At 32.2% G+C, this 12741-nt stretch overlaps 1 pseudogene; it reads left to right on the top strand.

Moving 5' to 3' along the window:
- Window positions 1-1020: 1020 nt before the first annotated feature.
- Window positions 1021-9074, top strand: LOC112594937 (annotated as a pseudogene).
- The last annotated feature ends 3667 nt before the right edge of the window (window positions 9075-12741 follow it).

Raw genomic sequence — 12741 nt, 5'->3', positions numbered from 1 at the left:
GGTTACGGTTGTTGCTGAATGAAAACAGGCTTTTTGCATGTTTCATAAAACATGAACATTTTCAAAACAAGATTACTAAAATTGTATTTATTACCGGTGCGGGTCACACTGTTGGCGATAGTTTACACAATATATACCATTGAATATATGTTATTTATGTACAGTCATCATTTCAATTTGTTAATCATTAAAACGTGGGCTTTACGTACCAGTTCGACCGTTCGTTCAACAAAGACAATTGAGTTTGTTGTTGAGCGCACATAAAAATAATGGAAGGCCCTTGAGCGATTATCATCAAACAAAAACAGCATTATCGGTCACGTTGTAGTATGTTTGAGTTTGTTCCCGGGGTCAGGCCACTTAATCAGTACACCAAATTATGCAAAATAGCTCTGGGGCTCAAGTTGGCCTTTTCTATCACGAATTAACGATGTGTGCCTGTTTCATGGGAAGGTCATTGTTACTTGAACATAAACTTTTTGCAAGTATGTAGTTGTTTAAGATTTCATATTGTGGTAGTGTACGTGTTACAAACAATACCAGCTTAACTACAGCAAAGATGGGCTGGTCACGGGTCCGCCTGCGGCTGCACGAAATAAAAACTCATCTATTTGCTTGTTAAAGTAAATTGTGTTGGTCGAACTGAAGCGATTTTGGGCTTATGTGGTTGTTGGTTGTTAACATGAAGAAGACATGGGGCTTGTATAGCCTGAGCCTGTCAACGATGTGTCAATGATAAATATTACATATATGATATGAATAATGTTGATGTTATACGAGTATTGAGTACCACCTGAAATACTGGTCGAATATTTCGCGTAATATTTCATTGCCGTGCATCATACCAAATTATGAATGCGTCAGGTTAACAAGTCAAAAATCAGTATTATAGTATTGCGCCAGGATATTGGCAGTTTTGTTATTCGGTGATATTTAAAACATAATGAAGAACAGAAATGCTGCTTAGCCAGTACAGCCGCTTTTATCAGCAAAGCGATGGCATAATAGGTCTTCGTCTCCATGAGGTATACGGTCATATTCAATACAAAAATCACGGGGTGTGACATTGTACGATATATTACGGTTGAGTTATTGGTTACAGTAGCATTTGCAGAAACTTCAAAGTCATACCAATACCGTACGAGTTGCATGGGGCCGGCTTGTTCAAAGCTGGACAAGCTACTGGCGGTACGGCCCAACATAGCGTTGTATGTAGTAAGAGCTGCAGTAGGACCATCTTCGGGAATGGCGTACTGCGCGTTGAGCCGTATTAACAAGGGTCGTTTATATTTATTTATTTGTTTTTGAACGACAAATCAATAGCTGTTGTCGATCAGTGGAAGTAGTCGATCTGGGAACTGGCTTAAAGTGTTTGCCTGATTTTTACAGAATTTGTTTTATTTTGGCTCCGGTAGAAAAATAGCCGTCGAGTTGTCAGCCATACAGACGTGGTCATCAACACGCCGCACAGCAACATGAACAATGGCAATAGGCATCTGTTTCACAACTAAATTCTGGCATATTTTACTTGTCATCAAAATCATCAATATAAAGCGATTGCCTGGCGGGAAGTACCAACATATACTTACTTAATTGTCTATACCGATTGTTATGAATGTTATGAGGTGTTCAAATTGAATACATTGAAGTCATACCTTGTAGCTATCAATAGTCTCAATCAGATAAACACGGGTTATACATCAATGCAATATAACCGGGCAGTCACACAATGCATAGCAATGCATGTAGTATGGTGTACTTGGTTGGTCATATTAATTATTGTATTAAATAATTTATCATCATCGTTTTTAAATTAGTATTATTATTAACCGTTGTCACCTCTTAAATGTATAAAAGATTGGCCCTTAAGAGTTTAATCATGTGTTCAGATGTATTAAACAGCGGGTTTCAAATATCATACCACGTACATCGCATTAGGCATATCGATGGTTGCTTTATTATTATGCATATACCGGGTATTATTATTACGGGCCAGTAAACAGGATGACGCGCGCTCAAAGTAATATTGTCATCAGCCTTATTAAAACGCAATTAAAAACAGAAATCATCTGTTTTGAAGTCGGTGACTTCTGTGCGCCGACGCTTTAGGGTTTTATTGTGCGACGAAATGGGTGCCGAGTTGTTATGAATGATGATGGTATCAGCAATGCCCTTTTTATTCTTTTCGATACATTATATGTACCAGCAAGCTTGAGTTCGTTGAAAGTTCCGCCTTATCACAACTTCTTTCATTACATTCGTTTTACGATAACATGGCATGTCGTACTTATTATCATTTTCATACATATATATAGGAAGACATGTTGCGGTTGCATGATAAAACACGGTGTCAAATAGACAGCACAGAAGATATAGCACGCATATTGGTCACGACATTGAAGGCCTAAAGTTGGTCGTCCTGGTCAGGTGCCGTATAATAATATCGTTGAGTTTATTTTGATTCATTGTGCGTATGCGTTCTTCATGGGGAATTGTAGAGTTGTCATTGAGGCTGGCTTTTGTATATTTACTGACTGTCGGTACATTGGTAATCGTTGCCTAAACACGATGAACGGCTCGTTAAACGAAGACCTACAATAAATCAACATCGTCATCGGCTCATATACATTTGGTCGTTATAGCATGAATGGGGCCGGCACGCAATTGTGCTCACAGAAAATACACTGGCGTGGGTCAGTTAATGGGTTTAATTTGAAAAATGTTATTGAGCATTGCCCTTGCGCTTGATATCTGGGTTTAGCCCGACGAAAGGCGCAACGATGGTTGACAGCAAAGAGCGGTAGGTCGTGGTCAGAAAAAGGTTCGAGTCAGTTCTGCGTGAAAAGTGCCAACACGCCAAAACGATTTTCTCGCAGGTGCTCAATAATCGGGGCTGATTAGCTTAGCCGATAAGTCGGTAGACGCGGCCCGCATATCCGGCCGGGCCGAATAGTATGTTGGATCTCGTGTCGCCGTGAAAGACAAGTAAATTAAACCCTGGGCGTCATGCCGAAGCTGCTCGGTCTGCCTCCGGATCACGGCCGTAGCTGAAGCTGCCGCCCCGCAAGATATCCACATATTGAACAGCGATTGAGTCGTTGCTTACCATTGCCAACTTTATTGATTCAGGTAGTTGCATCATGGAATTTTTAGCAGGAAACATGGGTAGTTCTGCCTGAGCGTATATGGTGTCAGGTGTGAATATAAACACAGCGCGTGCCGCCACCGCCCTGTTCGGGGCGGCCAGCTGCCATCGCGCAGCCCGGCCGCCCCGAACAAGGCGGCGGCGGCGGCGGCGGCACGCCATGGGACTACGCGCACCTGGCCGCCATAGCCGCGCTGGGCCGGTTCCACGGCATGTCGTTCACCGCCGCGAAGAACCCAGTGGCCCCGCAAGCTGGTGGCAAACTGCGCGAGATCCAGTGGACGAGACGGCTTGGCTGATCAAGAACACGGGCTCAAGTCGCTGAGCATGCGCGGCGCCCGGCCGCTCATGGACCAGGACAAGTACCGGGACGGCAAGCTCAAGGGTTCCGACCGTGATCCGGGAGGCGGATCGGAACCTCAAGCTGGCGCTGACGCCCAAGGAACCGTTCGCGGTCATATGCCACGGCGACTACTGCAAGTCCAACATACTGTTCGAGTACGACGAAGCCGGACACCGCGGACGCCATGATCACCGAGTTCACGGGCCGTCAGGTAAATAGTTATTTGGTTATTAATGGGGTACCTGCGAGAAAATCGACTTTGCGGCGTTGGACCGTTTGAAAACCACTTTTCACGCGGGGCTTGATCGTTATTTTTTAATTTTTTCTGATTAGCCACCTGACCCCCTACCATGCTTTTACTCAGTAATATTATCGTTGCACTGCTTTCGATCGGGTTTCGTTGAATATCAAACGAGACGAGTCGTAAATGAGCCGTTTTTTTTTTTTTCAAATTCGTTATTATAGCTATTACGTGTTGTGTGTGTTTTTCAACTGTGAACGCAATTGCGTTTTATTTTATTCCATACTGTAAACATTAAATCGTATTATTATAATTGTTGTGTGATAACGAACTAATTGTAGGTCTTTGTTAAACGAAATTGTTTTCATCACGGTCGTTGACAGAACATGTGATTCGCTTTAATTAACACCGATAGTCGAAATTAAAATTCTCTAAAAGCATGTAGGTATCTATAGGTTCTATAGCGTAGAACGTACGCACAGTGGATAAAATAAATACTTTTGATATTATTATACAGCGCCGATTGATAGGACGTGCTTTAAGACGTTCAATGTCACATTTGATTATTCTCGCGTGCACATAATATTACAGTATAATCTATTTGATTTTAAGTGTTTTAATATTACAACCGTAACGTATGTATATATATATATATATGTATAAGTGATAATAGAGTACGACGTATGCCGTGGTATCATAAAACAGTGTAATAGAAAGAAGTTGTGATAGAAACGGAGACTTTTTTCAACGAATAAGCCTATAGAAATTTACATATAAGTATATCAAAAAGAAAAAGGATAAAAAAAAAGAACATTTTAAACTGATGCAAATCGTATTTCATATAACTTAATCAACCCGGTTATTTTATTTCGTCACACAATGAAAAACCCTAAAGAGCTTATTTAATTCAAATCCAACACAGAGTCTGATTTTCATAGCCCCGAAATTAGATGGTTTTCTGTTTTTTTTTTTTTAATTACACGTTTTTAACAAAACATTGAACTTAATGTTAAAACAATTACGTACGCACGTCAATCATGTTTTATAAACGAATTATATTATTAATTTACATAATAATAATACAGTATATACGCATAATAATAAAATAACCATCAACTAAATATAATACGATGTACAGTAGTGATATTTGAAATTACATTACACTAGACAATACAATATAATTTTTATAATTAAATAACAAAATTAGTCTTTTTATACATTTAAAAATTATTGATTATTGTTGGTTAATAATAAATACTATTCGTTTAAAGAGCGATGATGATAAATTAATTTAATACAATAATTAATATATTATTAAGTACCTATATATATTATACATACATTTTATATGCATTGTGTATAGTTATTATTTAATTTTTTTATTTACCTAGCTATTCAAGTTTAGTTTAAATATTATATTACATTGATAATACTATTGTGGTGTTATCTAATTGAAAATTTTGTATTAACATTTTAAGGTATTATTTCAATGTGAATTCAGATAGTTTTATCATAACATTCATAACAATCGAATTTATGAACTTGAATTAAATTAAGTATTATATGTGTAGACATACGTTTATAATTTATAGGCAATCACGTTTAATATTAACTGTGTAATGGTTTTATTGACCAAAATTAAAAATAATACCAAAAATTTAGTTGTAAAAATAGATACCTATTACCATTTATTTCATATTTAGCAATTGCAGCGTGATTATTTATTTTATCTATATAAAACGACAACTCATTTGTATTAATATTTTTCTATTGACAAATAATGTTTATCCAAACAAATTCACAATATAAAAATCAAAATCAAAAAACACGCCCCTAAAAATCTGTACAGTATAGTTCCCAAGATCGATTCACTTCCATACAATCGATAACAATATTGAGTTTGTCATTCAAAAAAAAAAAAAAAATAAATAAATAAATAAATAAATAAATATAAACGATTATGACAATACATTAATCAACTCCGCCCTTGAATTTGCACACCGTTCCCGGAATATTTTTGATGGACCATTATACTGCAATATGTACCTACATACAAACATATGTTAGGGATGTAACCCGATACACCCTCCGAATGTGAAGAAAAGATAAGACGGTCCGAAGCGTTAAATCGCGTACAGCGTTTATGCAATAAATCAATTTTTACAGTGTGAATTGGCGCAGGACTGTGCCAAAAAATATACAAGAACATAATAATAGTAATAATAATAACAATAATAATATATCGTACAAAGATATTCACACCCCGTGTATAGTTTGATTTTTTTTACAATGTTGTGAATTATGGCCGTAGTACTCCGTGGAGGTTAGAGATGTTATTATAATACCATCCCTTTTTACTGATAAAAGAAACATTTTCTTCACTGTAGATAAAGCAACATTTCTTTAGATATCATTATGTTTTTAAAATATCGCAGATAATAAAATTTACTAAAATATCAACAAAAAAGTAATACCTATAATATGTGTTTTTTGACTTAATTTTAGTAACTGTATTTGCATTCATATAATTTGAAATTTATGAGAATACTTTTGTAGTAGAATATTATATTTGCAAATGACATTGCTCATTGAAAGTATTTCCAAAGATTGAGTGTATATGTAATCTCGTATAACTTATGTTATTAAAATCAACATTATTCATATCATATATGCTAATATTTTATCATTGTACATCCGTTGGTTGAATGGATATACAAATTTATGTCATGTATCCGTATGTTGAATAATAACAATGAACAAAATACCACATAAATTTTCTTAAAATCCTTCAGTTCGTTGTACAATTTTAAATACTTTAACAAAAACAAATAGATAAAGGTTTTTTTTTATTTTCATTGTGCAATTTTAATTTGAGTTATATTATTATTATCTTTGCTGTAGTTAAATGTAGTAGTATTTGTGTGCTTACTATGTAAATACCTATGTAATACACCATTACAATATAGAAATCTTAAATATTGTATACTTATAAAAAGTTTATGTAAATTAATAATGCAATATTAATTTAATTTGTAAGTAGGCACACAATATTTTTATCGTTAGAAATTCATTGATAGAAAAAAGTTAACTTAATTTAGAATATTTTTTACTATAATTTAGTCTTAAATACTAAATTAAAGTAGTACATTTAGGGGATAAACTCAAACAATTACTACAACAATGACCATTATTATGACTTTTTTATTTGATGATGAAAATCATAAAAAAGGGTTACTTTATTGTTTTTTTATGTGCGTATTATGATAACCATCAATTGATGCTGATGTTTATGACGGTCAGATGGATACATTAAAAATTACGATTTTGTGAGGAATTTTACTAACTCAAAATTGAAATGACTATTTTATTTTTTTATAAATGGCACATATATTAGTAGGTATATAGTATTATAAATATCATAATAATTAATGATACACAGTAAAATTAATAGAAATACAATTTTTAAGTAAAATATTTGTTTTTTGAGAAAATGTGATTTCATGTAAATTGATTTTAAGTGTTAGAGTGAAGTATACAAAAAATATTTTCAGTATGATATAATTAAAAAAAAAAATTAAGTTTTTTTTTTTGTTCTAAGAAAAAAACATATAAAAATCATACATTTTAAAGCAAGTTTTCTCATTAATTAGTCTGCTGTTATTTAAAAATATAAAAATATATATTGTGCACATTTTTTTTTCTGAAGCTTAAATTTTTAAGAGTTTTAATATTTAACAAAATTTAGTAATTTTTCCTCCAATGGTTTTAGTTATTTTGTTTTAATCTAAAAAAAATATTTATCATAGATATTTTTCTCCATTAAATACATTATTATTTATCATACATAAAAAATAATTTTAACCTGCTGAGTTTAGAAAATATTTATCATCGGGACTCTAGAATATTACGTATACAACTATAATATCACAAAATATACATTACGCACTTTACGCACTATATAATAATAATCTATATACATTGAAAATATGCTCTAGACAAATTTAAACATAAAAATGAAACCTAAATTTTGTAAAATGTTTGATTAATAACAACAATCTTGTTATTCTGTTCAAAAAAAAAAAAATAAATAAATAATTTATCACCTTTGTACTCAAAAAAGTGATGTAGAAAAACCATTAAATTTTTCTGTTGAGCCTAGAATTAGGATTTTAATTTGACTTACGTATACTAATAGTTTGCTTTAATAGCACTCTTAGGAGATTAAAATGCTTGATTTGATTTGATTTAATGGGAAACTATATCTTTGTAGAACATTTTTAGACTTGAGGTATTTATATTATTTATCGTATCTTTTAGCGTGGTTTATATTATGATGATCACGACTCCTAGAAATAAGTCAGTAATTCAGGGTGGCTATAAGGAATGGTAAGGAGGAATTAAAATCTTAATTGATGACGCTACACGATTTACGGATAGAACTAATGTGTTTTATAATGGAAAACCGTAATATTTTATCTAACCATGTGAAGCAAGGCTTTAGTAGAATTTTGGAAGGGAAACAAAACAAAACCAAACCAAAGATGCACTATATATTATCTTGATTTGTTCATAAGCGTACCGCCTTAACGCTGGTCATAATTTCACAGTGTAAATAAACACTGTAATTAATATACCTACATCGTTCGACTCGAGTATTATCTATATTTGGATTTTTAAACATTCAACAGGTACGGCTCGCCCGGACTGGACTTGTCGTACTTCCTGTACAAGAACGCGAACAGAGACGTGCAAGACAACCGGTGGGAAGACTTGTTGGCCGTCTACTTGGAGTCAGTGTCCGCCGTGCTGCCGGCAGACGTCAAAGCCCCCACTATGGAGCAGCTGCACCAAGAGCTCAGGTTCCACGCGCTATACGGTTACGCACACCTGTTGTTCGCCGTGCCGAACATGATAAACGACAATCCGCGCGGGCTGTTGGACATCGACAACGACGACGACCAGACGACCGTCGAAGACCTGCTGGTCGCCAGGATCGACGCGGCTGACGAGAAGATTAACGAAATCCTTTCAGGTACCGTCCGCCACATCATCGATCACGGTTATGCGGAATAGTACGAGTTCTCGAACGATTCCCGTCTGTAGGACGAAGACGGATGTAGCGTTTTGTCGTTCGTCTACGTCCGTTTTGACGTCATGTATTAATGTATTATATAATTATCTTTACTAGGACTATAAGTTTGTAGCGACGTGTATTTTTTTCTTTTTTATTTATTAGCTCACTGTTAAACGTATCTTTCTTTACAGAATATTTGACTAATATAATATATTATTATCATATAATAATGAATTCAAGTTTAGAACACTTATTTTGAATTTATTATTTATAGGTTATATTTTTGATTTTTTTATTATTTATTGCATTTGAATGTGCAGTTTTAGATATTTTAATTGTATTTGTTAAATGTTTTTAATGTATTTACAGCCCTAATTATTATTGTTTTATCGGTTCAGCACTATATTTTCAGGCGCGAAATCGTTGTCTTTTGTTTTTAATCTACGAAATACGTTTCGCCTCCACCGCCATAATGTTATCATCTATTCAGATCGTTCGGTATAAACTTACCGATGCGTTAATTATTCAGCTTTAGCCGGCGCTTTCACAAAATTATCGTCACGTCCCAGTCGGTCGGTACCTACGTATAGACGATGGTGTTGAAATCGTTTCTTCTAGACCGTAAAGTTCATATCTACAAATTGTCCCCCGTCTCATCTCTCTGGATGAATATGATTACATTACGATTGTTTTTCGTTCAATCGCGTACAAATAGTTTAATATAATAATATTACTACGTTTTCCAGATATGGAAAATAAAAATAATAATAATAATAATAAAAAAAACTTTCATAATTCAATTAACCTGTAATTTATAATACAACAATATTTGTATTGTTATCGTCCGTTCGGTGTCGGACGAAACGGAAAAAGAATAAAACGAACAAAAAACAATTTTTCTTCCCGAGCCTGTCCTCCCGCACTGCATTATTATATACCGTTCGATATCGCGAAAAACCCATGCTTCCCCTTTTACCGTACTGCCATAACCGAACGCAGTGGTCCCGATACCATTTGCCCGAATGGATTTCCAACCATATCCGATTTTAACTGCACCCTGGCGGCTAATAAATCTGAATTTAACCGTAGTCCACGCGCATAAAACATTTGTCGTTGCCGCCAGCTAAACGCGCATTAACAACACTTCACCTCCGCTACTGGGACCGTAAGTAAATCGTAACCGTAGCCACCGCCACCCTGTGCCGCCACCGAAACCTCCGTCGCCTGATCTGTGTCCCGCAGCAGGTCCTTTCCTATGTTATGTACGCGTGTCTTTTTACCTCTATTGCATGCCAGGACGGTAGCATGGGGGCATGAGGTGTCGACCCGTTGGGTATATGTATAATATAACCCAATATGGTTAACAGATGTCGATCGCTACTCTGTGTGTGTGTATGTACGCGTGTTTGTGTCTGTGCATCTTATCGATAACCATGCAAGAGACCAAAAACATTGTATTATTATGGTTATTGTAATGTTATAAAAAAGAAAGTATTCGTACGCCGGAAAGTGTAAATAAATTTAAGCCGTAACTTGTTTAAAGTATTTTTTTCAGATCGAAAAAATACGAGAGAAATGAGAAGTCGATTTCCATTCGCTAATTGCCTCATAACTCAAAACGACGGTATTTTTTCCGATACGCATTTTGTACGACTGGTAATTTTTCAAAATCAGACCGGTAGATATTATTATAAAATTATTTTCTTATTTCAGAAAGTCACTCTTAATGTAATTAGTTTTTGATGTTCGTCGATTTTTCAAGAAATATATTTCCTTTGTTAGCTTTTATTATTCATTACCGATAATGAACTATATTATACTCAGAGTGCATTTAACATTATAAGATCATTAAACTTATTAGAAAAAGTAGTTTAATACATATCGTCAATATTGATTTTATATTCTTCAATTTGGGTCGTAAACATGTTAGTATAATATAATTATAGTATATTATTAAAAATATTGATGTAAATTTTTTTAACATTATATATTATAGAATATTATTATTATTTAAGGCGATTATAGTTTTATCAAAAAAAAAAAAAAAAGTAATTATAAACTTTAATTTAAAAATTTTAAATAAAATATCAATGTATAATTCAACGTTGTTTGTATTGAGTTTGCAAATAAAAAAATAATTCAATTATTTATTAACTAGTTTTTTTTTTTTTTATCCTTAGCGATTTATAACAATTTCTAGAGCAAAAATTAAATACAAATAATATAGCAGTGAGAAGTCGTTGAGTATTAGTATAGTTATTAATAATAATATTATCAAACTGATTTTTTTTATTCGTATGATTTTTAGATGGAAAATGTATAGATATTGTTATTTATTTTAGTTTCTTAAATCAGTTTGATCAAATAATTATAATAGTAATATAATACAAATTAAATAACGTAGATGTTTAATAAAATAAAACATAATTAAAAATTGATCTAACTTTAATTAATTTATACTAATTATTGGTAATAATGACTAAAATATTTTTAATTTCGTATATACACAAACTATAATAGGTATCTACATTTATTCTGTTCCTTCAAACATTTAAAAATTAAAAAATAAATTTCATAGTGCATTATAAAAAAAAACATAATATTAGGTAGTAGTTTATTTTTAAAATAAAAATAAAATAACAAAGTTCAAAAGTCTTATCTATATTTTTTTATTCATTTTATACAGTATAAAAATATAATTTGTTGTAAATATTGATTTTCATTGTTTCAGCTTAATGTCAATTTTCGGCTTTAATTTATCCATTAGTGAATTTTTTACATAAAAATAACCTGTTAGAAAAGTGCATTGAATTTTAGATGGTTTTTGAAGGGTTTGACTGGAATAATTTAAGTGCAAATTGAGTGTACAACAGCTGGGACATCCACAGAAATTCGTATAATGTGGTTTTTGTGGTGTAGTGTTATCGTAATTGAAAAATAAACGAACACTTCGACATACCGCCTTGTGTTGATTTCATTTTAAATTGAACTTTATTTAAAAAATCTATTAATTTTCGATTTGTAAAATTAACATAAAGTAAATAATTTTACAAAATGTATAGTGTGTATAGTAATCTACCTATTAGGTATCATTTGATTGAAAGAAAATATATTTACGTTTATACATTTAAAAACATGATATATAAAATTAATAACGCATTGAATTATTCAATTATTGTTTATGTTATTTCAAATAAAAATCGTATCATAATATCAATAAACTGTACAAAAAATAATTTATGTTGAAATTGTACAAACACCTATTCAAATATTATTATTTAAATGTGATTCAATAGTATACAAAAATTTATTTTTGATGTTATTATTTGTAAATAAAAAATAATTTTTATTTTGTTTGAAAAAAATAACATTTTAAACCGAAATCAATAAATTATCGATTTTTAGAGGGATTATTTAGTGTTATTTAAATATAAGTTTATGTATTATATACTTAGGTTATTTTTATATATTATGCACCAAAACCATGGCTGATATAGTATCTGTAACTAGATATTATATTTTAGAGTGCTTAAATAATATAAAGCTTACGATACATACTGTACAAACTATTTTAAAAATATAGGCATTCGTTTATTTTAATTATTTTTTTTTTTTTAGTTAAAACCATCAAAATAATTTCCATTGATTTATTATATTTAATTTATCATATCGATATACGTTAATAAAAACATTTTTAATTTGGCTAGTTTCAGTGAATTGTTTTGTGGTTTCTTTAATGGTGAGTATAATAATTTTACAGCAGTGTATATTGGTATAAAATATCAAAACATTGGTTTTGAGAATTTTCGTCTTATTTTTATTGTCTAAAGTAAAATTTAAAGTATTTGAATCTTGATGTTAAAATTATATTTTAGTACTTATTTTAATTTGCTCGTATATAACGCGCATATACATTATTAAGTAAAGCTGTTTTTTTT

Source organism: Melanaphis sacchari, unplaced genomic scaffold, assembly GCF_002803265.2.
Source record: "Melanaphis sacchari strain LSU unplaced genomic scaffold, SCAv2.0 Contig24_pilon_pilon, whole genome shotgun sequence".
In the NCBI taxonomy this organism is placed as follows: Eukaryota; Metazoa; Arthropoda; class Insecta; order Hemiptera; family Aphididae; genus Melanaphis; species Melanaphis sacchari.
This window is presented reverse-complemented; position numbering and strand designations above follow the sequence as displayed.